Source organism: Ailuropoda melanoleuca, chromosome 5, assembly GCF_002007445.2.
Source record: "Ailuropoda melanoleuca isolate Jingjing chromosome 5, ASM200744v2, whole genome shotgun sequence".
NCBI classification, from domain to species: domain Eukaryota; kingdom Metazoa; phylum Chordata; class Mammalia; order Carnivora; family Ursidae; genus Ailuropoda; species Ailuropoda melanoleuca.
In genome coordinates, this window is record NC_048222.1 from 26,469,008 (window position 1) to 26,496,844 (window position 27,837).

At 45.4% G+C, this 27,837-nt stretch overlaps 1 long non-coding RNA gene across 3 annotated transcripts; it reads left to right on the forward strand.

Moving 5' to 3' along the window:
* The first annotated feature begins 710 nt into the window (after window positions 1-710).
* Window positions 711-27,184, forward strand: LOC117802307. Of its 3 annotated transcripts, XR_004625424.1 has the most exons (4): window positions 711-2,097; window positions 10,680-10,755; window positions 25,373-25,509; window positions 25,896-27,184. It is a non-coding gene; the product is annotated as an uncharacterized LOC117802307 (long non-coding RNA). The 3 variants fall into 3 exon arrangements; XR_004625423.1 differs by having other exon boundaries at window positions 25,373-27,184; XR_004625425.1 differs by lacking the exons at window positions 25,373-25,509; window positions 25,896-27,184 and adding an exon at window positions 12,953-16,256.
* The last annotated feature ends 653 nt before the right edge of the window (window positions 27,185-27,837 follow it).

Consider the following 27,837-nt stretch of genomic DNA (forward strand, 5'->3'; position numbering starts at 1 on the left):
CGGCAGGAGTCTATGAGAGCAAACACTGGAAGCTGGAGATGGTCCCTGGATGGTCAACCAGAGGTGTTCTATGTCATGGTGTATATGATAGCGGGATGCACTAGGCGCATTATGAAGCCATGTCCTTGGGACCCAGTGAGTAAATCAGCCAGTATTCCAGATCTACCCTGGTCTGGGTGAGCACGGATTTCCAGTTGCTTCCAGATGGAGGCGGGGCTCACACAGGGCCCCAGTTTGTTTGCCTTCTCCTGCTGCACCAGTTTCGTCCCGGGCACAGAAGTGGATCTAAACATAGAACCGCATCAGCCTCGTTTGCAATATAAACAGGACCGGCTGGGGCTCGAGTCCCCTCTTGGCTATGAATTCAGGGGCAGTGAGGAGCAGCCTCCACCCCACCCCGAGGCCCTGGCCCCCCTTGCCACTAGCTGACCGCACGCAGGCCCAGGGGGGCTGAGGAGCCGACCTGGGCTGGCTTCCCGAGCACCAGACACACTGGGCTACCTGCGCGGCCAGACTGGGCACCCGTGCAGGTTTGTCCCAGAAGCCAGTTCTTCCTGGAACTGAGTGTCATTGGAGGACAGAGGATGCCAAGAGTCATAACTTGGCCCTGCAGCAAATGACTGTCTTCCAGGCCCGCCCGAGGGGGCGGAGAGCTGCCGGAAGCCCCACCAGGGGGCGCCCTCGCCACGTCTTGCGACGGTGGGGCTCCGCGGAGCCCTCGGGAGGGAAGCACTGTGTGGGTGCACCCCCATTTCGTTTCGTACCGCACGCGTTGAGCCCTGCCCAGTTCTCCCGCGTGCCGCGGTCCCGGTGCCGCCGTGCTTGGGAGGGAGCCGTTATGCTGTTCCGTCCACCGCAGGCGCCCGGCGCGCCCAGAGAACCGGGAGCGCTGTGTCCTTGCTCCCCAAGGGCTGCTTTGTCCACCGCACCGGTACCAAGGTCCTGAGGGTGTCCCGAAGCTTCCGAGGCCCAGGCAGAGGGAGGAGAGGGGCGAGGAGGTGGACCAGGTGGTGTCCGCTGCTCTCAGGCAGGCATCCCCGCCAGGACGGAGAGCCCTGGCCGCCAGCAGCGCTCCCTTTCTGCTCTTGCCCTGTGTCTGGAGACCACGCGTGGGGCTGGGGGGACGCCCAGGGCAAGGAGTGCTCAGGGAGGACACTGCTGGACGAGGAGCCTGTGGCCACATTCGAGGAAGGGAGCTGGCTACCTGGGCCTCAGGTATGCAGGAGAGGGACTGGGGCGGAGAGTGGGGTGAGGCCTGGCAGAGAGGCTGAGTGGGGCAAGACAAGGGCAACCTTTCCAGCTTTACCTGCACAAATACCAGCGTTCTCTGGCTCCTTGTGAAGCCCCGCAAGCTCCCCTGCCTGGGTCAAAGCACTAGGGGGTTGTACCGTTAGAAGCAGTCAAGTAAGTCGGAGGGAATTTCAGGGTCACGGGGCTTGTCGTTCCCTGGAGAAAGCTGAGAAAATGCCACGTTCTCCCAGGAAATGTACCATGTTCCCCATAGTGCTGCCCATGTTGCAGGTAAGAGACGGGAGGAGGGATCTGAATGGGAAAAAAGGCAGGAGAAAAGGCCTGCTGATCCTTCTGTGGCCCCCAAGTTGTAAATACTAGACCTTGGAGGGAAATGAAAGGGTTCACGGCAGAAGCCCAGGACTTAGGAGAAGGGGACGCTAAGAGCAACATGCCCCCCTTAGACTGGAGGGGCAGAAGGGACGTGATGAGGCTGGGGACGCTTGTGGGTCCTAGAGGAAGGCGTCCTTGGGCTGAGCCCTGGGAAGGTGTGAAAGTGCCAGAAAGGTTTGTGGGGCGGAAGGGAGGCCTCTGTCTGGCTTCTTCGAGCCCTGGCGGGCGGGAGCGCTTGGGAAGGAAGCCCTGTGTGGTGCTGCCAGCTGGGCCAGGTCTCAAAGGCCTCAGACTGGTGCCCTGTGCCTCTGCGAGAGGTAGGAGGAGCCGAGCTGCTTCCGACAGAGAGATGCCTACTAGGGAACGTGCGGCAGCCTAAACTGGAAACATCCCAAATATCCTTCCACGAGGGAATGAGAAGATGAAAGAAAAATTGTAGCAGCTTCGTGCAGCGGATGCTTCTCAGCGATGAAGGTGAATGATCTCACAGCTCCTTGTGACAACACAGATTAATCTGCAGACATAAAGTCAGTGAAAGAAGGTGGCCCTAGAAGGGCCCGTATTGTCAGATTCCATTTATGTAAAGCTCAAGTCCAGGCAAGATGGAGAAGTCAGGAGAGTGGTTACACTTTGGGGAGGGTTGTGACTAAAAGGGGACATGAGGGAGGCCCCTGGCATCTCGGGAATGTTCTATTCCTTAATCTCGGCACGGGTTTATGACGTGCTCAGTGTGTGGAAGCTCATCGTGCTATACACTTACGACTGTGTGCTTTTCTGCATGTTTATTATATTTATGGAAATCGTTTTTTAAAAAAGATGTAAGTATTAGAAATGAATCTGCAGAGTGGAGTGAGGAAAGTGGGAGTGGTCTTTTGTCATCTCAACGCTCACCGTCCTTGGTGCCCCGCTCATAGGATCTTTGCTCTTGTCTCCTTAAGAGGAGGGTGGTGGAGCGGAATTTAAATCATGAAGGACTTTTCTTTTTGCTCAGCCTTTCAGTCGCTTCCTGAATTGATCTCATGCATTTTTCAGCTCCTGCAAAAACTGAAATGAACTAGATGGCTTTGTGTTATTGAGAGCTCCCAGTTTGCTGCCTCCTTCATCAAGTACGTCTGGTCTGTTGAGTGTGAGCGTGAACATTTGTAAATCCAGCAGTAAGGCCTGTGTGCTGTTCACAGCTGCTGGGCAGACAGTGGTCTTCTTGGTATGTTCTCCAGAGCCATCAAGTTTCATAGGTGCTGTTGCTAAAGCAGGGCTCAGCTCATCTGGAATCACCCAGAGGGAGGGGGTTGCTGCTACTCAGTGCAGGAGATTAAAGATGGCCACAGATCCTTTGCCCCTTGTCCCATTAAGAGGGGCGTTTCCCTTGAATCTGGGTGGGTTCTATGGCTTTTTGATCAACAAAAATCGGTAAAGTGGTGTTGAGCCAGTTTCCAGACCTAGGCAACTTCCACTTCCTGTCTCTTGGAACACTCTGGGAACCCTGGCCTGCCATGCAAGGAGTCCAGATGCCCCAAGACTGCATGTCCGAACAGCCACGTGCAGCAGTGCTGTGGATCGCGGTGGAGTCCAGCTGTCCCCACCAAGGAGACAGAAACGTGAGGGGATGTCTTGAACACTCTAGACCAACCCATCTGCCTCTGATTTCAGTCAACATCAAAAGTAGAAGGGGGCGCCTGACTGGCTCAGTCAGTAGAGCACGTGACTCTTGATCTTGGTGTCATGAGTTCAAACCCCGTGTCAGGTGTGGGGCTTACTTAAAAATAAATAAATGAACTGTAACTCTTACATTAAAAAAGAGAGAGAGAGCAGAAAAATTGCCAAACTGACAGACAAAACCATGAGATACGAGGCAGTGGTGGTGGTTCTAAGCCACTAGGTTTGGCATAGTTATTTCTCAGCAATAGGTCACTGGAAAAGTTGAAACTACTGAGACCAGAGCCTTCATGCCCGTGAGGAGCAGCTCCTTGGCTCTGTAAGAATTCACCTCCTTCACTCACTTTGCCAAATTGTGACTTCAGTATTTATTAGCTCTCCATTCCATTAGAATTTATCTACACTGCCAGGCTCATGGCAGGATAATTTATTGCGGAATTATTTTTTACTTTATTCTTGTTGCTCTATGCACATTTTCCTCGCTGAGCAAGTTATGAAGCTTTTGTTCTCAATTCTGAGCTTCTTTTTGGGAATGGAGTGGGTGGGTGGCTGTTAGCATCTGGATTATGTGCTAACACCTAGGCCGACAGAGACAGACGTGGGCTGGGGCAAGTGCTGAGCAGAGCTGAGATTCTCTGCGATCTGGAGATTGAGGCTCTCTCCCTATGGAGAGTGGACACCCAGGCCCCTAATTTTGCCCAGAGCATTCCTAGGCTGAGGGATCGCTGGAGAATGCTTGGAGAGGCTGGGCACAGTTTCTCCCAGGAGGAGCACCTAGGCCAGGGTCCCTCAGGGAGACCCTGCTGTCAGTGACATGGACATGTGGGAGGGCCAGGACTGCAGGGCTTGACAACAGCCTCTGAAAGCAGGCGGAGTGACAGATACGGTGGCTGCCACAACGGACTGCTTGTGTACCACCTGAAAATTCCTATGTTGGAGCCCTCACCCCCAGTGCAATGGTATTTGGAATTGGGGCCTTTGGGAGATAATTTGGTTTGGGTGAGGTCATGGAGTTGGAGCCCCCCTGATAGAATTCATGCCCTTATAAGAAGAGGAAGAGACCAGAGTCTTGTCATCGTCTGTTCCCCCTCCACCCATGTCAGGATACAGTGAGAAGACAGCCATCTGCCAACTAGGAAGAGAGTACTCACTGGACACTGAACCTGCCAGCACCTCCCTCTTGGACTTCCAGCCTCCAGAACCGTGAAGGAAATGTCTGTTGTCTAAGTCACCCAGTCCGTAGTATTTCAATATAGCAGCCTGAGCTAAGAAAGCTACCACTAAGGGGCTGGCCTTGCTTTCCATTTTTCTGGCACAGCATAAGCCCCTGATATTTTGTAACCTTGTAGAGGGAGGACAGAGCCCCCCTAAAGACTAGGGTTGAATTTCTTCCCAGCGTGGTGGTTGGGGCACAGTACATTCCATTTAATCGAGAAAAAATAAGGAATGTGACATTTGGTGTACGTTTTGTAACCAAAATTGATAAACAACATAGTTCTCAAGTCATTGGAACATTTTATGGCCTCCTCCTTTTTGCGTTGTGGCTCCTCTGTGCATTGAATTCTAAGCATTTTCCTTGGCAGGTTTTTCCTAAAATGTCTCCAAGTTTGGAATTTTTATTTTGCTTTATTTTTTACAAAGAGAAGGACATGGAAACAGAAGAGAGGCTTCCTCAGAAAAATAAAACCCGAATATTTTTGATGCATATCCTTTATTTCTTGCTCACTGAATTTTTTCTTTCTGTATTTCCTTGATCTTTAATAAATCATTAGAGATTTTTAAAAATTCTAATCTTTTTCTCCTAACAAATATTTCTTGGGTTTTTCATTCTTTTCTCTCTCTCTGTTTCTGTTTGGAAACTAGTCTGTCTTCCAGTTCACCAAGCACTTTTTCTGCTATTTAACCCATTGTTAACCCCTCTTTTCAGTTCTTAATATCAGTTGTAATTTTTTATTCCAGAATTCCCATTTGATTATTTTATAGACTTCAGTTTTGTGGTGAAAGTTTCCATTTTAATATAGCTGCTGTATCTTTTTCTCTCTTTCTGTGAACCTATTAACTATAGTTCTTTTAAAGCCCTTGCTTGTTAAAGCAATATTAGGATCTCTTCTTTGTCTGTCTTTATTGCCTGTTTTTCTCTTGGTTTTCATTTTCACGGAAGTGTCTCTTTCGTTTTTACGGAAGTGTCTTTCGTCTACTGATTTTGATTCGATACTAAACATTGTTTATAAAAGCTCTGGCTTGTCCAGATGATGATGTCTTCTAATACAGAGTGTTCACCTTTTTTCTGCTAGGCAGACGGTGGAAGCTGAGCACCTTGATCCAGTTGGTGACCTAGCCATGCTAAGGCTGAACTGCAGGTGTTTACTTAGTTAGTGGTTAAGGCTGCAGCCCACCTTTTGTTTGTTCTTCTTCCTAGGGTATAGTTCTCAAGACTGAGCTAAGAGCTGGTCAGTTCACTGCAGTCCTTCCCCTGCAGGGTCCTAACTCGAATCCGTAGTGTTCAGCACTGTGAAAGACTGTGGAAATCATTATTCATTTCAGAGGTTTCTGCCTGCAGCCTTATATGCCTTCAAAATTTGATAAATGTCTTGAAGGGATACTGCAGTTTTGAGACCTCTTAAGTCTCCAGTTTTGTCACCCTAACTCCATGGCATTCTGACTGAGCCAAGCTCAGATTCTTAGCCTTTTGCCTGAGCAAAAGTGTTTGATAATTTGCTGGAATGACTCACGGAACTCAGGAAAATGGCATACTCAGAATCAGAGTTTATTATAAAGGATACAAATAAAGACTATAACTGAACTCAAGGGGTTCAGCACTTGGGGTGCATTAAATTGAACACAACCCAAGAAAGTGTTGAAAGCAAAGAACTTTGGGATCCCTGAATGGCTCAGTTGGTTAAACGTCTGCATTCAGCTCAGGTCATGACCCAGGGTTCTGGGATGGCATCTGTGTTGGGCTCCTTGCTCAGCAGGGAAGCCTGCTTCTCCCTCTCCCACTCCCCCTGCTTGTGTGCTCTCTCTGTCTCTGACAAATATAGATAAAATCTTAAAAAAAAAAAAAAAAAGAAAGAAAAGAACTTTTTATTACTTGTTACAAGTAAGGAGACTGAGAGACAGTTCTCAAAGCACTATATCCTTGTAGGGGTGGTATAGGAAGCTTTTATTCGGTGTATTAGGGGGCAGGGAGCTTCCATATACATTGTTGGGGAGGAAGAATTTCCTCTGCCCTTCCAAGATTCTAGCTAGACTAAGAATCAAATTGACATGAGACTGATTAACAGGAAGTCAAATTTAGTAGGGGTACCTGTGGGGATTCCACACAGAAACGGAAATTCCAAAGACAATGAGGCAACATGAAGCTTACACGAACTAAGGAGAGGAGTAGTGTCTGAGGATACAAAGAGGAGGAAGGCCATTAGCAGGAGGGTGAAAAGAAGATCTTTGAAAAAATAAGGTTGCCCTATTATGTAGATAAGTTTCTAAGGTAAAGAGGAATCTCTGTTAATAGCTCTTTTTGATGAAAAGTCAGGCTAAGGAATATCAAGCAGGCCATTATGGGGAAGAGCTTGAACTGGCTGGGTTTTGATTGCTTTTAACTCAAACTAATGTTCGTGCCAATGTAGCCCATCTCGAGGAGGCCTGCCCCCACAACGTTAAGGAACTCATTCATACTCTATTATTTACACACTTCGGTTCAATTGCACATGCCTAGCCTGTCAGCTTGCTAGCGCATACGTCATATGTTCAAAAAATGGCGAAAAATTCCACCCATAGGAGAAGATCTTAGTATTATAATGAGCTAAAGGCATCTTCAGGACAACTCAGGGGGGGCTTTGTGCAGGTCCTCAGTAAGAGGCCAGCAGATGAGACACACCTAGCAAGGGATTATCAGGTGAAATACCTAGCTGGGTGTCTCATTGGCTGAAACTGTGATTCTGCAAAGCAGAACACATTCCTTCCCTGCTTTTGTCCCTCCCCTTTTTCCCTTCTGATAGCTTTCAACCTTCTGATTTGAATGACTTCTTACTGCATCTTGGGTAAGAGTACCAGTCAAATGAAAAGACACATAGGGTGAAATCTAGGAGGGTCACAAATACAGAGCTTCCCTATCCTCTCACCATAGAATCAGGGTGCCTCACCTTCCAGGCACATGGATGTATTCACCAACCTGGAAACTCTACCAAACTTCATTTCATTATGTAGGCATAATTGATTGAATCTTGGCCATATGATTGAACTCAATTTCCAGCCACCTTCCCCTGCTGGAAGGTTGGCCTGATTCAAAGCCCCAACCTTAAATCACATGGTTGGTCTTTCTGGCGACCAGCCCCTCATCCTGCCCTCTCATTAGCATAAATTCAGGTGTGACCTAGGGGCTCATGAATTACAAAGATACTCCTATTATTCAGGAAATGCCACGGATGTGGAGTCCCCTTCCCAGGAACCAGGGACAAAGAGCAATCTTTATTGTACAACAGGGACACATAATGTAAAATAAAGAGAGTTGAGAAATATTGACTTGTCTTGAGAAGCCTATCATAGGAGTTTTAAGGAATTAAATATTTAAGGAACTTAAATATTTGGCAAGTGCATTAGGAAAGAAATCAGCCAAGTGTAGTCTCTTTTTACAATGGAATCATAGGATTCAATCTCTTAGTTATTGCAGGAATCGAAATGTGGATGTAATAAAGCCCAGGGTCCTGTAAAGGAGTTGGTGCTCCGGAAGATGAGAGAGGTTGAGTAATATGTCAATACAAACATGGAATATCTGTCACAGTTTATGTACTCTTTGCTTTCTCATAGGAGTGGAGCAAAATTAAAGGGGAGGGGTCATGGAACAATTTATCACAGCCGCTAACTCAGGAAATGGAGGAGTATGCCATGGCCAACTGCCCCTCCTTGCCCCCAGAACCCCAAGGGAGCAGTTGAAAGCAAAAGCATAGCTCTTGGCTGGGTTTGCCAACAATGTTGCTGAATAAACTCAGATAAACTCATTGCAAAAGAAGCCAATAACTCAGAAACTCAAGGGTTTGGAGAAGAGGAAAGGAGACATTTATTTTGGGTGCCCGCAGCCGGTGAGGTGGCAGGGTCACACCTTAACAACCGACTTCTCCACCGGCAGGATGGACATCTAGAGTCTTATGGGGGAGGTTGAGGGGCGGGTATGTACAGGAGAGAAGGCAGAGGGTGCATGATCGTGGGTGGGGTTGGTGTGTGTTCAGCCCACGATCAAGGGCAGGGAAGGGGACCTGCGGGGTGTGGTCTTCTAGGCGTTCCACTGCAATCAGGGTTTTTTTAATCTGTTGCTTACGGAGGGTCATTGTCAATTCCTCAGGAAAGTATGATAAGAAATAACTGTTGGGTTCATAGTTGAGCCAGAGGACTCGCTGACAGAAGCATATAGAGAAGTTGACTTCTTCCGTAATTCAATCCCATGCTTTCATTTTCCACATTAAAATGTTTCCACATTTATATTCATATGGAATTGATTTTGCATTTTGAGAGACAATTCTAATTATTATTGTATTTCAAACGATTAGAACCAATACCATCTTTCCCCACTGGCCTGAAATGCATGTCTTACCATATATCGATTTATATACACTTAGGTTTCTTTGGGGGCTTTGCATTTTATTTCATTTTTTTTAAAGATTTATTTATTTATTTATTCGACAGAGAGAGAGAGCCAGTGAGAGAGGGAACACAGGCAGGGGGAGTGGGAGAGGAAGAAGCAGGCTCCAGGCGGAAGAGCCTGATGTGGGGCTCGATCCCAGGACTCCATAGCAGACAAAGTCATTCTTGCACCAGCAACACTTCATTTTAACTACTGAGACTTTTTTAAAAAAGATATTATTTCTTTATGTGACAGAGAGACAGCGAGAGAGGGAACACAAGCAGGGGGAGTGGGAAGGGTGAAGCAGGGTTCCCACTGAGCAGGGAGCCCAGTGCGGGGCTTGATCCCAGGACCCTGGGATCATGACCGGAGCTGAAGGCAGACGCTTAACGACTGAGCCACCCAGGCGCCCCAAACTACTGGGACTTTTTAACATACTTTAACATCTAGTAGGCCTGACACCCGTTCTTTATTCTTATTTTTCAAAAAATTCTTGAAAATTATTTATTATATTAAAAGTCTTATTATTATTGTAATTGATGCAGGGTCGTTGAGCACTACAGTCAAGAAAGAATTATTGAGATGTTTACGGTGCAACTTAGTTTACTTAAGTAGCATGGAGCCAGGACCCATGGGCTGAAAGAGCTGCACAGATTGCCGTGTGAGGCTGGTGGATACGTGCTTAGTAATCAAAAGGAAGGGGGCATGTGGGGAGTATCAGATTACAAAAGTTTCTTGAATTTCTTTGAATTTCTACTCCTAAATGACTTTTGTAAGATTCCTCTGGTGCTTATCGTTCAGTTCAATATTAACTACTGGGGAGATATACAGACAGTCATGAGACCCTTCAAGAATGTAGTGACCAGCACATATTTGATCCTAATTGGAAACTATGTGGGCCTTAGGGTCAGCCTTGCAGTCCAAGGGTAAACATTTTCCTGCTTCTGTCCCTCATCATAACGACCTTGTATTCATAGATAACTGGGGGGAAATCGATGTACAATATTGAGGATTCACATTCCAGTGCGTGGGGTATTTGCATTAATGTTTCTGGGTCTTCAAAAACATTTGTAATCTTCCCATGGATGGAAATGTTTCTTTTCAGTAGGTTTCAGGTATTTTATATATTGATATTGTAAATTAGAATTTTTTGAATGATATTTTCCAACAGGCTGCTGTTGGTAAATGGCAAATCTATTACTTTTATATGTTATTTTGCAATTTTCCACATTTCTGAACTTAATGGTTTTTCAGTTTACTCTCCAATTTTTAAGGAAGATAATCGAGTCTGCAAATAAGAATACATTAATCTCTTCTGCTTTTCCAATGTATATTTAGGTTCTTTAATTTTATATTATATTATTATACTAGATACAACTGTCTAGGAAATATAAATAATAGTTAATAGTGGTTATAGTAGGAAACTGGGCTAATTCTTGGTATTATAGGAATAGTAAGTATTATGTTGGTGGTTGATTTGCAATAGACATTCTTTAGGATAAGGTTCTTTCCACGTCTAGGTTCTAATCTTTCTTTTTTTTTTTTTTTTTTTTTTTTTTTAAAGATTTTATTTATTTATTCGGCAGAGATAGAGACAGCCAGCGAGAGAGGGAACACAAGCAGGGGGAGTGGGAGAGGAAGAAGCAGGCTCATAGCAGAGGAGCCTGACGTGGGGCTCGATCCCATAACGCCGGGATCACGCCCTGAGCCGAAGGCAGACGCTTAACCGCTGTGCCACCCAGGCGCCCCGGTTCTAATCTTTCTTTTTTTTATATCTATACAGGCTTGATTGTTCAATTTCATCCAGTGTCAATAATAAAAACGATCATATGGTTTTGTTCCTCTGGCCTATAAATGTGGTGAGTTTGAATATATTTTAAAATATTAAGCTATCTTTGCATTCTTGGTTGGTCATGGTGTATTATTCTTTTCCTGTTTCATACTAAATTTTTACATTCTGGATTGAGACTCTGGAAGTCTTAGAATTTCTTTCAGAAACTTCCTATGCCCAATATGTTCCTAAACTAACCTCACAGAAAGAAGATATTTTTTTTCCTTTGTTCTCTGTCCAATATCAAAGGAAACTTCCAAATTCCAGGTAGGTCAGGGTACTAATACCTACAAATCAATTCTGATAAAACCGTTTTACAATAAACAACTGTTGCCAGGTGATTAGTCTCTACTAGGCATTGGATTAAGACAAATATTATTTTATTTAAGCCCTAAATTCCTCCATAGTTTCAAAAGTATACTGTAGTGATAAGTCAACAAAATCTTAAACAATATCCCTATGACAGAGACCCCTACAGCTGTTCAAAAAGCATCGTGTTTGGGGCGGCTGGCTTAGTCAGTAGAGCATGTGACTCCTGATATCAGGGTTGTGGGTTTGAGTCTCATGTTGGGTATAGAGATTACTTAAAAATTTAAAGAAAGTATTTAAAAAACCCCACTCTGCTTATGATGATGATTTTCAAGCACACACAAAGGTAGTAAGAAGAGTATAATGAATCTTCCTTTGTTCATCACAAAGCTTCAACAACTGCCAAAATTTGGCCATACTCAATCTATTCCTCCCATTTTTGTTTTTTTCTGGGATTTGAAAAAAATAATTAAAAAAAAGAGATGTATTTATTTATTTGAGAGAAAGAGTATTCAAGCAGACTCCCACTGAGTGGGGAGCCTGACGAGGGGCTCGATCTCACAACCATGTGATCAAGACCTGAGCCAAAACCAAGAGTTGGAGGCTTAACCGACTGAGCCATCCAGGTGCCCCTCTGGAGATTTTTTTTTTTAAAGATTTTATTTATTTATTCGACAGAGATAGAGACAGCCAGCGAGAGAGGGAACACAAGCAGGGGGAGTGGGAGAGGAAGAAGCAGGCTCATAGCGGAGGAGCCTGATGTGGGGCTCGATCCCATAACGCCGGGATCACGCCCTGAGCCGAAGGCAGACGCTTAACCGCTGTGCCACCTAGGCGCCCCCCCTCTGGAGATTTTTTAAAACAAATTCCAGACATTGTACCATTTCATCTATAAAATTCTTCAGCATTATACTCAATTCTTATTTGAGTCCCGGCAAGCTGAGAGCATAATCACAAAGCACAATTCATCATAAGAAATTCTATAAAGGTTTAAAACAGTGTGATCAAAATTCACAGTGTTGTGAATGTCTGGAATTACATAGTCCACACAAGTGGACGCACTGCGTACCCTTCAAGGAATCCTATATGGACTTTGTTTCACTTAACTGAGTTTTTGGTAAGAACTGGGGGGAAGGAACAATGTTCAGTTACATGTTTTGGCAAAAACTTAAGAGTGCAAGTTATTCTTTTTTTTTTTTTTTTTTTTTTTTTTTTTNAAAGATTTTATTTATTTATTCGACAGAGATAGAGACAGCCAGCAAGAGAGGGAACACAAGCAGGGGGAGTGGGAGAGGAAGAAGCAGGCTCATAGCGGAGGAGCCTGATGTGGGGGCTCGATCCCATAACGCCGGGATCACGCCCTGAGCCGAAGGCAGACGCTTAACCGCTGTGCCACCCAGGCGCCCCGAGAGTGCAAGTTATTCTTGTTGGTGTTTAAGAGAGACCCATTAACCAGGAAGTAGATTTGCCATCTTTGTAGAAGCATTATCTAGCCTAACCGGAGTTCATACACCTAGTCGCTGCGCAGGCAGATGGCATGAGCTCCTGGCAGGATTCACTAAGCTGAACTGGCTTTCATGAGAATGGTGTCTCTTAAAAGCGGACAACTGCAGGGAAAGAAGCCAAGTAAAGAAGAGCACATCCTTTATGACGTCACTTTCTGAAAGTCTAGAAAATGCAAATTAATCTACAGTGTCAGTAAAGAGGATCAGTGTTTGCCTGGGAATGGGGGCAGGGAGGGGCAGAAGGAAAGGAATCACATAAGGGAATAAAAACTTTTAGGATGGTCACTTATTGATTGTGGTGATGGTTTCACAGACATTTAGATTTGACAAAACTTATCAGAGTGCGTACTTTACATCTGTCCGGTTTATTGTATGTCAATTATACCTTCATAAATATGTTTCTTCAAAAAGCATAGCTGAAGGGCAGAGCGGTGGCAAGCCTGCAGCTGCCCTTCCAGAAGTGCGCGCCTTCACTTCCAGGCCCAGGTCACAAGTGGAACTCGAAACGAGAAGAGACAGGAGTCTGCAGGCTGACAACTGGGAGCCCACAAGTTAAGGAAACTACCCCCTGGGTACACAATCCACTCTTTGGGTGAAATCCTAACCAACCAGTTGGTTGAGTCAAGGGTGGAGACCTGAGCCCTGTTGGTCCAAAAGGTTGCCCTGGAGATACAGGTCTTGCCTCAGCGGCTTTCCTGGAGTTTTCTTCCGGTAGCCTAATAAAGGTCCCAGTTCTGTGCAGCAGGACAATTTTTGTGTACCAGGATCTTGTCACGCTCAGGTGAAGCTGAGAACATGGTGTTTGTTTCTGGTCGTCTGTCTAAATATAAAAGCTAAAAAGGAACCAAAATGGCATGGGAATTATCTAGTACCTGTATCTCCAAGAACTGCGTTGGGTGGAATTTAGCTATGGAGTGGGGGGAAGGTGCCAGTCAGTCACTAGGATCTAGAATTTTGCCTGTTAGCTTAGGATTCCAATCTAGACAACTAAAATTTCAGGAAAGATTGACCAACTTTTATATGAAAAATTGGTTCAAGTGGTGGCCCAATGTATTTGAGGCCGCCCTTGCTGGTGTTTCTCTGCCTACTTAATAGACTGCTTCGGAGGAAGCACACCCCGTAGACAAGGCCAGCTGTGTCCATTACTGGGGACACCTTAACTTATACCACTAGAGTCTTAACCCTGCAAGCTTTGGAATCCTATATAAAGTTCGTTGCATCTCCTACTGGAAAATATGGGGGGTGCTCCAGGGTTGATATAGGAAACCATCCTACCAGCCTTGAGCTTTTTCTTATGCCTGAAGGTCTTTGGCTGCCCTAATAAATGCAGGAGATAAGTGCCTGAATCTTCCCCTTTGGAAGATGGTTGAGGTACCAGTTAAGATTTGAACCAAGCTCTAGGGACGCCTGGGTGGCGCAGTCGATAAGCGTCTGCCTTCGGCTCAGGGCGTGATCCCAGCGTTCTGGGATCGAGCCCCACATCAGGCTCCTCTGCTAGGAGCCTCCTTTTTCCTCTCCCTCTCTCATTGGCTGTCTCTGTCAAATAAATAAATAAAATCTTTAAAAAAAAAAAACGAACCAAGCTCTAGATCCTCAGGGGCTGACTAGAGCAGAGCATCTTGCCCAAGACAAGTGAAGTTGGAAGAGCAGGGAGAGTGGGCCCCAGATAAGGCCTGCAGAGAGCTGAGCACCAAGCCAGGGAGCCTGATTTCCCAGGCAAGTCTAGGATAGGAGAGGGAACTCAGTTAGGAGCAACCAGAAATGGGAACAGGCTGGGAACAAAATGGTAGGAGATGGTTGATTTGAACGGTCTTTAAGAGTCTGTGGCTCTTGCCAATATCTCTATAGGCCACAGGAGCATCATTCATGAAGGCGGCAAGTTGGTTTGGAGCTCTAGAGGCAGGGCAAGCGCCACGCACATTCCTACTACAGGACTGTGGCTCCCTTAGAGTCACCAGTGGAAGATTCTGAAGGGTTCTGGGACATTAGGTGCGGGAGGCTGTTTTATAGAACCATACTGTTGGGCCATACTTCCCCATGGCCCAAGTATTTGGAGATGACCATGATGTTTGATCCTAAAAAGATCCTGATGGTTCATATTAGTGGCCACTTGGTATTTCCTGGCACCTCTCAGCAGATCATATTTTCTCAGTCACTAGTAACTGTTCAGAGCACCGTTACACTTTGCCAGGAAACGGCCATCCTGGCACAACAGTAGTTAGACGGTGAGTCCCGCAGTGCTCCTCTTGTGGAGCTAGACAGGTTCCCTCTTAGTCTTGGCAGCCTTTCCGGTCACTGCCCGAATGCTGCTCTGTGGGGCTGGGTCTTCAAACCTTACTGCGCACTACACCCATGGCCTGAGTTCCTGATGGTTCTTGCACGTTTTAGTGTCCTCTTTTTGTTATCTCTGTCTGTATTGGCATTACTAATCATGGGAGATGGGTAGGCCACGCCTGCCCACCATCCCTGACTTCATGAGGTGAATCAGAATTGCCCTCTCTCATGTGGGAGTCCCTTTCTTTTCTACTTTTCGGGAGGAGGGGTTTAACAGCTACACATGGAGATTCTCCTTTGTGTTCTAACATCTGCTGTGAAATTTAATGGTGTGGCCCTGTAGCTCTCCACAGTTCTAACCCCTGTGGACGTGCCACCCCAGGCATCCTGCCCCAGGGCCCGGTCTGTACTGACACCAGGAATATTTCTGATGCGGCACCCAGAATCTTTATACCAGCCTCATTCCTTCTCTTTCCTCTTATGATTCTGCTATTCCTCCAGTGTCTTAAAGGAAAGTTCCAGCCAAAACATTGAATGTTTTATTCTCTGGACCTGGCAAAAGACTGCCATCTTTTTCGTCTTTGATCCAAAGACTTTGTATTTTTGGTAACTCATTGTTATAACCCTTATATTGGGTAAGCAAAAATCATGAGGCATGAGGTGGAGACTTCCAGCTATATACCAAAATGCCCCTCTCTTCTTGGGGTACATGGACTACATTTCCCAGCCTCCCTTGCAAACAGGTGTGGTCACATGACCAAGTTCTCTCTAGTGGGATGTGATCAGAAGTGTATGTGCCAAATTCCAGGTCTGACCTCTTAAAAACCTTCCACATTCCTCCTACTTTCTCTTTCCCCCTTCAGGCTGCCTGAGAGTTTGATTCCCAAAGTGACCTTTGAAGCCACAGTTGAAAATGGTAGAGCCACTGTTGGTTCAAGTTCTTGATTGACCGTAAGGAGGAGAGCTGCCCTTGGAATCCAAACCTGCTCAGGAGTGTTATGCATAAGAAATAACAGTGTATTATGTTAAGCACTGAGACTTTAAGGTCCTTCGGTTACTACAGCCTTTGCTACCCTAATTAATGCAAGGTAGGATCAGGAAGTAACTTTATTTTCATTTCTCTCTATGTAAAACCATTTTTGTGAGATCCAGTCTTCTTCTGCCCCTAGATAAAATTTAAGGCAGGTTCTGTGAACTTTCTGGTCATATGTAGGTAATCAAAGGTGATCTGGTCACTCTAATTCCCCAAATAGTTCAGTAATTAAATGGTCTAGCCTCGTGTAATGGCAAAACTTCAAGCTTTATTTAAATTTAAGGCGTCTTCCCTTTCTTTGTGGCATTTATAAACCAGCTGCCCCCACTAGGGATTGAGGTGTGCAGAGGTCTCTCATTTCCTACTTTGTGCTTTGTAGCAGAAACTGCTCTTGTCTCCCAATATCCATTTTCCTCCTCTTCCTTATTTATTTATTTATTTGTTTGTTTGTTTGTTTGTTTATTTAGAGAGCACGTGTGTGCATGTGCACAGGGGTGGGGGCAGAGGGAGAGGGAGAGAATCTTAAGCAGGCTTCATGCTCAGCGTAGAGCCTGACTAGGGGCTCAGTCTCATGACCCTGGAATCATGACCTGAGCCAAAATCAAGAGTCGGATGCTTAACTGACTGAGTCACCTAGGTGCCCCCCTCCTCTTTCTTATTGATAGACCTCCCAAATTTTTGTGGGTTTATGGCTACCCCAAATAAAGACTACATTTCCCAGCACCCCCTGAAGCTAGGTGTGGCCATGTGACTAATTTAGCAACAGGGCATGAATAAAGCCAGTGAGCAATATTTGGTAATGTCCTTAATAGCAGGAATGGTGCTCCCCTTCCCCTATCTTTTCCCCCCACTCGTGGCGGGAATACAGACTCTGTAGATGTGATGATGGGTCATTTCACCCTTGCAACTGAAAGCAGCATTCCAGGGAATGGCAGAACAGTAAGACAGAGGAGCTGGGTCCCCAACACAGCGGACTTAATTTCCAGCTCAAGACTCTTTATGCTAGAACTATTCCATGAGAAATAAGTTAAGTTTTGTTCTTTTTGTCTTTTTGCCTGCTTCTCCCTCATCTTGCTAACTTGGACCTTGGACCCCTTTGGGGTTGGAGTGGTGAGAGGTCTGATTTGGCTAGAGTTACTGCGAGGTAGCTTAAGTGCCCCCTGGGTCGTTAGGCGTAGCTGAGGCTTCCTTTCTTTAGACACTTTGTGAATTTCTTGGGGATAAATCATTGCCTTTGCTAGGGTTTCTCACTCCCTGATCCTTTAATGTGGGCAAATGCCTTTCTTAGGCTGGTCATCTATACTTCTTTCTGCAGCCTCCAAGAGTCTGGCAACGCATCCCTTTATTAAGATCACCAAATCCCTTTGACTGACCATTTTGGACAGGATCTAACATAATCTTGTGCCCACTCTCTCTTTTGCTGGCCCCACATCTGGTCCACAGGAAACATCATGAATCCAGTGCCCCTGGAATTTGGGAAGGTGGCCGCCCCTCAACCTAGCACTCTCCCTTTCACCACTGTCAGAGCAGCTCGCCAACCTCTTGTTTTTTGGTTTTCAGACATAAGCCAGCCACTAGCTCACTCTGTACTCCAAATCGTAAGGGACACGTATTAAACTCTCTGAAGGGGTCTATCGAAGCCCCTTTCCCTGGGCTTCAATGAGGGCAATACCTTAGTTCTCCTCAGGAGGCTGAATTGCCTCCCCTTCCTACTCCAGACTATGGTTCAGAAGTGCTCTTTCACCTAGGGCTCTGGCCCCTTCTGTTGTTAGTCCCCTCTTTTTTAGGAAGAGGTTCAAACTTTTTAGAAGCTCATTGTCTTTCTTTTCTTTTTCTTTTTTTTAAAATGTAGGCTCCATGCCCAATGTGGGGCTTGAACTCACAACCCTGAAATCAAGGGTCACATGCTGTACTGAATGAGCCAGCCGGTTACCCCTAGAAGCTCACTGTCTTGAGTAAGAGCCACTGTTTGCTCTCCAGATACCAAGCCCGCCCACTTACCTCAGACATTTCAGGGCATCACAAAAGAATTATCCCTGGGAGCTCTAGTGGCACTGTGTTCGCATTCTCCTTCTGTTTGAGGTCACCTTCCAGGCCACCTTACCCAAGGCCATGTATAGATGGACTCCACCAGTCCTGCCGCCACTGCCACCATCCCCAGCAGGTCAGGGGCACTCAGCCCAGAGATGGTGCAAGTAGTATTTCAAGATTGAGTTCCAAACATGTAGCCTGAGTTTCCCTGGTTCTCACTAGCCTACGCACATGTGCAAATGGGGCTACCGTAGGGCAATAAGCCAAATTTCAATGGCTCTTCCCAACCCCCGAAAGGTCCCGTGCTCTGCCCAAGTATTTCTGGGGTCTGAGGGAAATCTCACAGGTGCTCGTAAGCCCAGCCATCCAGGTACATTGCCATTCTGTGTCCAGTCCTGCTGAGGGTCACCCCCGATGAACTGAAGCACCGAAGTCACCGAATCCATAGTGGGACGTGTCCGTGCCCAGAGGGGAAGTGTCCTTCTCTTATGTTCCACTTCATCAGAGGGCTGCCCAAGCAATGGCCATGTGCTTCCGGGTCTCGCAGAGCTTCCAGAACTAGATTCATGTTGACATTCAGTCCCCTTTTCGCGTGGCGTGGAGGACTAGAGGTGGCGATGAATCACGTCCACCTACTCTTTAATTCAACAAATATTTCCCGAATTCCTCTTGCATGCTAGCCGTGCGGTGAACAGATACGTGTGGTCTCTGCACCCATGGAGCTTACAGTCCATTGCAAGACCAAAACCAAACCAAACAAAACACACAATGACAAAAAATGGTTACTTAGAATATTATGTTCAAGACTTTGTAATTGGGTCCAGTTCATTGTGCTTGGCTGCTGCTTCTGCTTGGGTGAGTTTTGCGCATGAAGCCTGCCAACTCTCAAACAGAGGCTGACAGCCTGCCTTACCATGTGGAGCAAAACCCCCCTTTAACCCACGGCTACGCTGATCTACTGGGGCCTAGTACAGGAGATTAATCCTGGCTGTGCTAAAATTGTCTGATTTTTTTTTCCACACTTAGTGATAAGCAAAGAAAAACATGAGCTGTATTTCTCTAAGAACTCTCTTCCTGACATTCCACACCATGGTTCCCAAACTCTGCATTCCCCGTGGCAAAACTGGATAGTGAAGAGAATAGCCTGGTGGCTAGGATAACTTCAAAACTGTAAGAGGAGGCCAGGGTTTTGGTCATCCTGGCAGAAGAGGGAGGCAGGGGGGACGTGGGGAGATGGGAAAATTTGACAGAAGGTGAAAGGAAGGAGGGTGTGAAGAGGGGAAGTAGAAGGTTGAAGGAAGAGGCGCCAGAGGAACTTAGGGAGGCCTTGGAGGCACATTCTCCATTGGCCTAAGGAACCCCATGCAGAGATAGACCGACGGTCTGGGCAGCAGGTGGACTGCAGGGAGCAATTGGTGCATCCCCCTGACACTCCATACTGTTTGGATTTTGCCCTTAAAAACCTTGAGTACCAACTTTCTTTGGGATTTTCCATGACAGTGAAAAGTCTCCTCAACTACCCAATGGCACATGAACGGGATGTGTTCTTGCCTCACTTTCTACAGAAAGGAAAGGGTCTCATGAAGAACATCCAGTGAACAAACAGGGAGACTGAGCCCCCTTGCCTGCTTGCCATCCTGTCTGGGTCTCCCTTGCTGCATATCTTCCTCCAGCTGTGAAACCGAAACCAACTTCAGTTCGATGGTCATCCAGGGTTGGAAACCAGCCTGGAATTTTAGCTTCTTGTCCAAGAAAATCCAGATATATAATTTTTTATACATTATAATTTCAGATTTCCTTTTTTTTTTAATTTTCTTACTTTCTGGTTCTGTGGTTTGTACTACAGAAACTTTCAATCCCTCCTTTTGTTAAGTGTCTACTGATCAGGAACATGCTCCTTAATAACATTAAGAGAAGATGCTACTTAATGGGTTCATGTGATTATTTCATCAAGTGAGAGATTCTTTCATAATTTGAGTAATTTCATTCTATGAATAGAGTGTTTTGGAAATGATGTTATAAAGTAAGTTCAATATCTGAAAGGTCCATCCCATTGTGGGCAGGATAGATCTCTGCAGAGAAATTTCCTTCTCCAACCCCTCACGGCTCAGTGCAGGGTTTTCATGGAGCACACGGCCATGCCACACTCAGGGTGGGCACCCTGCCAAGATGGGAGGAATACCTCCAGGAGGTTGCTATACTGATGTTCTGAAGCTGGCCCTAGCTGTGGACGGTGGCAAATGGACAGGCAACTCTTCCAGCAGAGAAGTTTGAATGCTTTTTTCCAGAGACATGATGTGAACGTCAAGCCTCAGCTGACGGTCTGCCAGTAGTGGTGGCAGACTATTTCTATGATCAGTGGAGGGGCCCCGGCAGTATAGGGAAGGAGCTGTGTCACTTTGTATCACTGTGGCCTTCACATCTGGGCACAGGTCATTATGAAGTTCTTGAGTGATGCAGAGAAGACTCTTGGGCACTCTCCTCAGGTGAATGGGGAATAGATGGGAGTATAGTTTATGGCATGATTCCTAAAATTAGGCAATTAGAAGTCTCAGGTTGTCGCTTTTGGTGCCTTGAATGGGACATGTGGTCTGTTCCAGGAGCAGAGCAGCAGAACTTAGCACTTATGTCAGCCTTCTTTGATTCAGACATTATCAGCTCCCTCCCACCTTGACCACTGGGACTTTAGGACCGCCCTTCCCGCCCCCCCCCCCGCCCCCAGCAGTGGAGCCTAGTCAGGCACTAGTCAGGCACTAGTCTGCTGTCTGTACTTAGGTTAGCTCCACTCAAGGGTGAAGAGCAATGACGTTCGTGGGGAGGAACTCCAAGGATAGTTTTTGCTGTCTGAGATCCAATCATAGGTTATCTATCCACCTGCCAGCTTTGGTTTCCTGATATGTAAATGATTTAGAATTAGCAGCAAATAAAAAACAGCTGTATTACTGGCACCCCTGCCTCTTAGTCTCACTTCCCCTTCATATCATTCTTTATAATCTGATCATGCCCAGGTGCAATTTTAAAAAGGCTTTCCAGAACTTGTTGGATTAGATCCAAACCTCTTGGCATGGTAGGCAAATCCCTTTAAGAAAGCCTGTCCAATCTCATGAAAGCTCTTAGTAGAGGACTCTTTCGGCGCTCACAGAACAGTCATCCCTACTTCCTTGATGGCAAAGCTTTTACAAATTTTATTTATTGTTTCAGTGCTGCCCTCTCATAAGTTCAGGGAAGGAGGTCCCTTGACAGTCCAAAGAGATACATGTATTACTGTGATCGGTCTAACGCGTCTTCCATCGCTCTTGCCATGACTGATGTAGTAGCAGGGCTCTGGGCCCCGTGAGGAGTGAGGGGAAGTTCACTGGGACACTTCTGGGAAAAACTTTCTTTCTTTCTTTCTTTCTTTTTTTTTTAAGATTTTATTTATTCATTTGACAGAGAGAGAGACAGCCAACGAGAGAGGGAACACAAGCAGGGGGAGTGGGAGAGAAAGAAACAGGCTTCCAGCGGAGCAGGGAGCCCGATGCGGGGCTTGATCCCAGGACCCTGGGATCACGCCGTGAGCCGAAGGCAGACACTTAACCACTGAGCCACCCAGGCGCCCCTGGGAAAAACTTTCTGCCTCCGAACACGGTTGTTGCCGACGTGGTATCTGCTGCTTCAGCACCCGGCCACAGTCCACGAGAATGAATTCCAACACACTGCTGATAGGGGAACAGAGGGATGGAAAGAAGCTGGGTCCTTGATGATATCATCAAGCCACCAAATTAACCCAGAACGTTTTGTTCGGAAGCCTTTTAAACCCGAACACGTCTCACTTGCCTCCACCAACATTCTGACTGATACGCTTGCATGATACAGTCTTCCACAGTTCACCTCTTCTTTCTCTCTACTTAATGCCTGCCGTGGTCTCTCTCACACCTCCAAGCTCTGGCATATAGTGGTGCCCTCTGCCTGGAGTGCTTCCTCCCTGCTTTTTGGCCTGTAAACCCCATTCGTCCTCCCTGTCCAGCGTGGCTGTGACCTCCTCTGTGAGGTCCTTGCAGCTTCCCCGTGCAGACTCAGCGGAAGCCGTCCTGTGGCCCCACTGCTCCCCAGTGCTCTGTTCTCTACAAGACAATGCTTCCATTTGGGGAACAGATTAGAACTTTCTCATCTTCTCTTACCAAAATCATTTCATGGAAAACCATCTCCAAACCTTCTTTGAGGAAGAAGGAAAATAAGGATGGAAAAATTCAAGCAACCCATTAAAAACCATTATTCTCAGGGGCGCCTGGGTGGCACAGCAGCTAAGCGTCTGCCTTTGGCTCAGGGCGTGATCCCGGCGTTATGGGATCGAGCCCCACATCAGGCTCCTCTGCTATGAGCCTGCTTCTTCCTCTCCCACTCCCCCTGCTTGTGTTCCCCTCTCTCGCTGGCTGTCTCTCTCTCTGTCGAATAAATAAATAAAATCTTTAAAAAAAAACCATTATTCTCAGGAGCAAATACAAGTTTGTAAAACACTTAAAATTTTAAATTAAAATACCCTTTTTATTATGGAAAGTTTCAAACATATTTAAAAGGAGAGGCAATGTGGGGTGCCTGGGTGGCTCAGTCCATTAAGCCTCTGACTCCTGGTTTCGGCTCAAGGTGTGATCTTAGGGTCCTGAGATGGAGCCCTGCGTTGGGCTCCTGCTCAGCGTGGAACTTGCCTGAGATTCTTTCTCCCTCGGGCCCTCCTGCTCATGCTCTCTCTCTCTCTCTCAAATAAATAAATAAATAAGTCTTAAAAAAAAAAAAAAAGAAGAGGCAATGTTATAATAGGCTCCACTGTATCCACTGTCTGCCTGTGGCATATAAACGAATGACCATTCTTGATTCAGCCACTGCCAGCCCCGTCAGCCCCATTGTTTTTAGGCAGTCTCACGTTATGTCATTTCCCTCATTAATATTTTACTCCGATCTCCAAGAGTAACAGCTCTCTTTTTAAAAAATATAACCACGATATCATTATCACACTTCAAAATATCAACATTGATTCCTTCATGATATCATTAAATAGCCCGTCAGAGTTAAAGATCAACTTTCTTTGTGCTGATTGTTTTATGCACATATAAAGTTTCTTGGAAAATCAGGATCCAAATAAAATCCATGTATTGTAATTGGTTGATATAGCTCCAGTCCTTTAAAAATTATTTAAATTTTATTTATGCCTGTATATACTTTACACAATGCTTTTCTAATGTAACCAGGTTTTTTTAAATTCTTTTTTTCTTTCTTTCTTCTTTCTTTCTTCCTTTCTTTTCTTTCTTTCTTCTTTCTTTCTTTCTTTCTCTCTTTTTTTTTTTTTTTGACAGAGAGAGAGAGAACAAGCAGGGGGAACAGCAGGCAGAGGGAGAGGGAGAAGCAGGCTCCTCTCTGAGCAGAGAGCCCGATGCGGGGCTCGATCCCAGGACCCTGGGATCATGACCCGAGCTGAAGGCAGACACCCAACCGACTGAACCACCCAGGTGCCCCACCAGGATTTTTTTCTTTTCGGGATTCCTAATAGGCCTAGAGTTTGAATGGACCACTCGCCCAAACAAGGGGACAAAAAAGACAGGCTTCAGTGGTCAGTAATCTGTAGGCTGCAGTAAACAAAACCTCTCTTAAAGAGAAAGTGGTAGAGAGCTTCAAAAGCTCTTCTGAACGCAAAAGAGAGGGCGGTTTCCTTTTCTTTCTTTCTTTTCCTTTCTTTCTTTCTTTCTTTCTTTCTTTCTTTCTTTCTTTCTTTCTTCTTTCTTTTCTTTCCCTTCCTCCCTCCCTCCCTTCCTCCCTCCGTCCTTCCTTCTTCCTTCCTTCCTCCTTCCTTCCTACCCTCCTTCCTTCCTCCCTCCTTCCTCCCACACTCACTCATGGGCAACATGACTCCCGTGCAAGGTATTTGCAGCATTGTTTGTGCAAAAGTTTGGAAATAACAAATGGCCACTTAAAAAAATTATGGTATTTCCACACCGCAGGATGCTGTGCAGCTATAAAAACTGTGTGCAAGCTCTTGGGATGCTGATATCAAACACTGACGAGTGAAAAAAGCGGGAAACTGAATAGTACACACACACATACACACACACACACACACACAGAGGATGATTCTTTTTGTTTAAAAAACAAAAAAAACGAGGGTGCCTGGGTGGCTCAATCGGTTAAGTGGCTGCCTTTGGCTCAGGTCATGATCCCGGAAGGAGCTTGGGGATCGAGCCCCACATCGGTCTCCTTGCTCAATGGGGAGTCTGCTTCTCCCTCTTTCCTCTGCTCGTGCTCTCTCTCTTGCTCACTCTCCTTTTCAAAGAAATAAATAAAATCTTAAAAACAACCCCCCCAAACCAAAAAAACAGAAAAAATGCATGTGTGTGTATATTATGATTTTGCTTCCATATGTATAGAAGGATATAAAGAATATCAGAAAGATATAAATAACCCATTGGCATTGCTGCTGGAGAAGGGAATAGGACGGCCTGGGAGTCAGGTGGGAGAGAAGCTTCACTTGTCGATACTTTCAGATCTTTTAAATTTTGAACTGTAGGAATGTATTACCTATTCAAAATAAATTAAGATGATCTAAATATAAAACTTAATACTTAAGGGATCCTGGGTGGCTCAGTCAGTGAAACATCTGACTCTTGATCTCAGCTCAGGTCTTGATCTTGGGGTAGTGAGTTCAAGTCCTGCATTGGGCTCCAAAAAAAAAAAAAAACCCAAAAAACAAAAAACAAAAAACAACCCCAACTTAATACTTAAAATTTTAGCTGAGGGATTAGGAACGATCTCTTGCAGGGCTCACATACTACTGTTGGCCATGACCTCCTCACATGCTCCTTCCTTCGGCCTCTAGGGCACCTTGCTCCCTTGGCTCCTTCCCGTTAGCTCAGCTCCTATGCTGGTAACTCTTCTCCTGCTCATCTTTGCAGGTGGATGCTCCTCAGGGCTCAGCCTGGGCGCCTGTCTTAGCCATTCTACACCAGGGGTTCTCTCTCATTCCTCCCCATGGAATCTCATGGCACCTTGTTCTCATGCGTCTGTGCAAAGCCCCTCTTTTGTTTATTTATTTATTTATTTCATTTTCTTCCACTCCTAATTCTATTTCTCTCTCCCTTGGGCAGTCATTCTAATGTGCTCTGTCTTCCCTTTGGCTTGAATGTGTCTTTGTAAATTGTATTGCTATTTTGTGTGCATGTACTCTTCAATAAACAGTATTAAAATAATATCATGTTATAATTTTTTTTACTTCCTGTTTTTTCATTCAATGCTATGTTTTTAAGATCCACCAGTATTGCTATCCTAGAGAACGTAATAACAAATTATTACGTGTGTATGTGTGTGTGTTAATTGTTTATTGTTGTTTGAAGCTATTAACTTTTGGGGTGGTTTGTTACACAGCAATAGAAGACTAAAACAATGGATTTTCACCAAATTTGAAAGTTTTGTTTGATAAAGTATGACTTAAAATATATGCTATGTAGCATACACTGTATCTAATTTAGCAGACCCACGGTGTTACCTCAAAGAAATTGGTAGTCACCCACCAGAGAAGGTGAAGTTTGTGTGCAAGGAGAGGCCTGGAAAGACATTCCAAGCCAAGTAAGATGCTGTGGACGGAGAGAACACCCAGAAATCACAGGTAAGAACCTCGTACAGGGAGCTATAACTGTGAGTGTTCCACGTTGTCGTGACTGATTTGCTATCCAGCTGCTTCTCACACAGGCATCTCCATGGACCCATGCTTCAAGTGGCATAGGAATTTATTTAATATCAGTTGGTAATGGGGACAACACAAGGGTCCAGCTAGTCTCTGATACAGAAATATCATCAACTGGCTGCCATAAATCACAGGGTTTTGTGAAGATCAAAGGAAATGATGTGGAAAAGGTTTGGGGAGCACAAAAGAACTATGCAGATGTATCAAGGATTGTATATCTGTCAGTTTTGTTGTGGTGACAAAAACTCCACACTCTTAAGGGCCCACAACATCCAAGGTTTACCCTTTGCTCATGCTGTATATTACAGGTTGGCCGTGGCTCTTCCCATGTCATCTCACACCAGGACCCAGATGGAGTCATGGAGAACCACACACTGGCTTTCAAAGCTACTTCCTGGAAGTAACACATCACTTCTGCTCACATTTCATTGAGCAGAGCAGGTGACATGGCCAAACTTGGCATTAAGAGGCGAGAAAGTGTAATCCTCCCATATTTTTGCTGGTTCCCTTGTCCTTTCTTCCTTCCTGATGTTCCAAGATACCTTCTTTTATCATCTCCTTTCTACTGTGGTTTAGGGTTAGAATGATGATGGGAAATTCTCTTAGTTCTTCTAAGAATGTCTTGATATCCCCTTCATTCCTGAAGGGTATTTTTCACGGATGTAGGATTCTGAGCTGACAGTTCTTTTCCTTCAGCACTGGAAAAACGTTGTGCCACTTTCTTCTGGTTTCTGTGGTTTCTGTCATTTGAATTGAATTGTTTTTCCCCTACAGGGAATGTGTCATCTCTTGCTGCTTTCAAAATATTTTGTCTTTGGTATCATTATAATGTGTCTTGATGTAGATTTCTTTGAGTTTATTCTGTTCATGGTTCACTCAGCCTCTTAAACCTGTAAGTTTATGTATTTTGCCAAATATAGGAAAATTTCAGCCTTTATATCCCCAAATTCTTTTTTATTTATTAATTTTTAAAAAAATTTTATTTCTTAGAGAGAGAGAGCACAATCAGGGTGAACAGGAGGGAGAAGCTGGCTCCCTGCTGATCAGGGGGCCCGACACGGGGCTCGATCCCAGGACCCTGGGATCATGACCTGAGCTGAAGGCAGACACTTAACCGACTGGGACATCCAGGGGCCCCTCAATTTTTTTTTTAGTTCCGCTCTGATTTTCCACTCTTGCTGAGACCCCAGTTACACTAAAGTTAAATCATTTGTTATAATCACAGAGGTTCTTTCTGTTCTGCTGTTGAGCCCATCCAATGGACTTTAATTTTGGTTATGATATTTTCCGGTTCTAAAAAAAGAACCCTCTAGTGAGGGCTCTTTGCTATTGGGCAGGGGTGAAAGTCTGGAATCCTCACTGAGTCTTCTCTGGTGCCACTCCAAAAAGGGAGAGGAGACGCTCAGGGTATCAGAACACCAGGTCTCAGAGGAAGTCTAGGCTCCTCACTCAGCCTTTGCTGCATTTTTTCCCCTGGTGTTTGGCTGGGATAGGCCATTATTGTTTTATTTTTTATTTTTTAGTTTCAGAGGTAGAATTTAGTGATTCATCAGTTGCATATAACACCCAGCGCTCATTACATCAAGTGCCCTCCTTAATGCCCATCACCCAGTTACTGCCCCCCACCTACATCCCTCCAGCAACCCTCAGTTTGTTTCTTAGAGTCAAGAGTCTCTTATGGTTTGCCTCCCTCTCTATTTTTATTTTATTTTATTTTATTTTCCCTTCCCTTCCCCTATGTTCATCTGTTTTGTTTCTTAAATTCCACATATGTGTGAAATCATATGGTATTTGTCTTTCTCTGACTGACTTATTTCGGTTAGCGTAATCCCCTCTAGTTCCATCCATGTCATGGTATATATATATACCCACACCACCTCTTCTTTATCCATTCCTCTGTCGAGGGACACCTGGGCTCTTTCCATAGTTTGGCTATTGTGGACATTGCTGCTATGAACATTGGGGTGCAGGTGCCTCTTCGAATGGGATAGGCCATTATTGTCTCAGTCTGTCTTGCTAGGTTCAAACTATTTCTTTCAAAAATATAAAATTAGTTAAGTTCATTATAAAAAACTAAAGTATACAGAAAAATACAAAGTAAAACTGCCTTTCCCCGCCATCTGTAGTCCTCTTTGGTTCACTGCAGATCCTGTTCTATGGCACTCACACGGGTCTACCTACTCATATGCATGTGTTTGCACAGGCACGTGGGTGTGTATTTATGGACATATAGACACTCAAGTGCCCAGT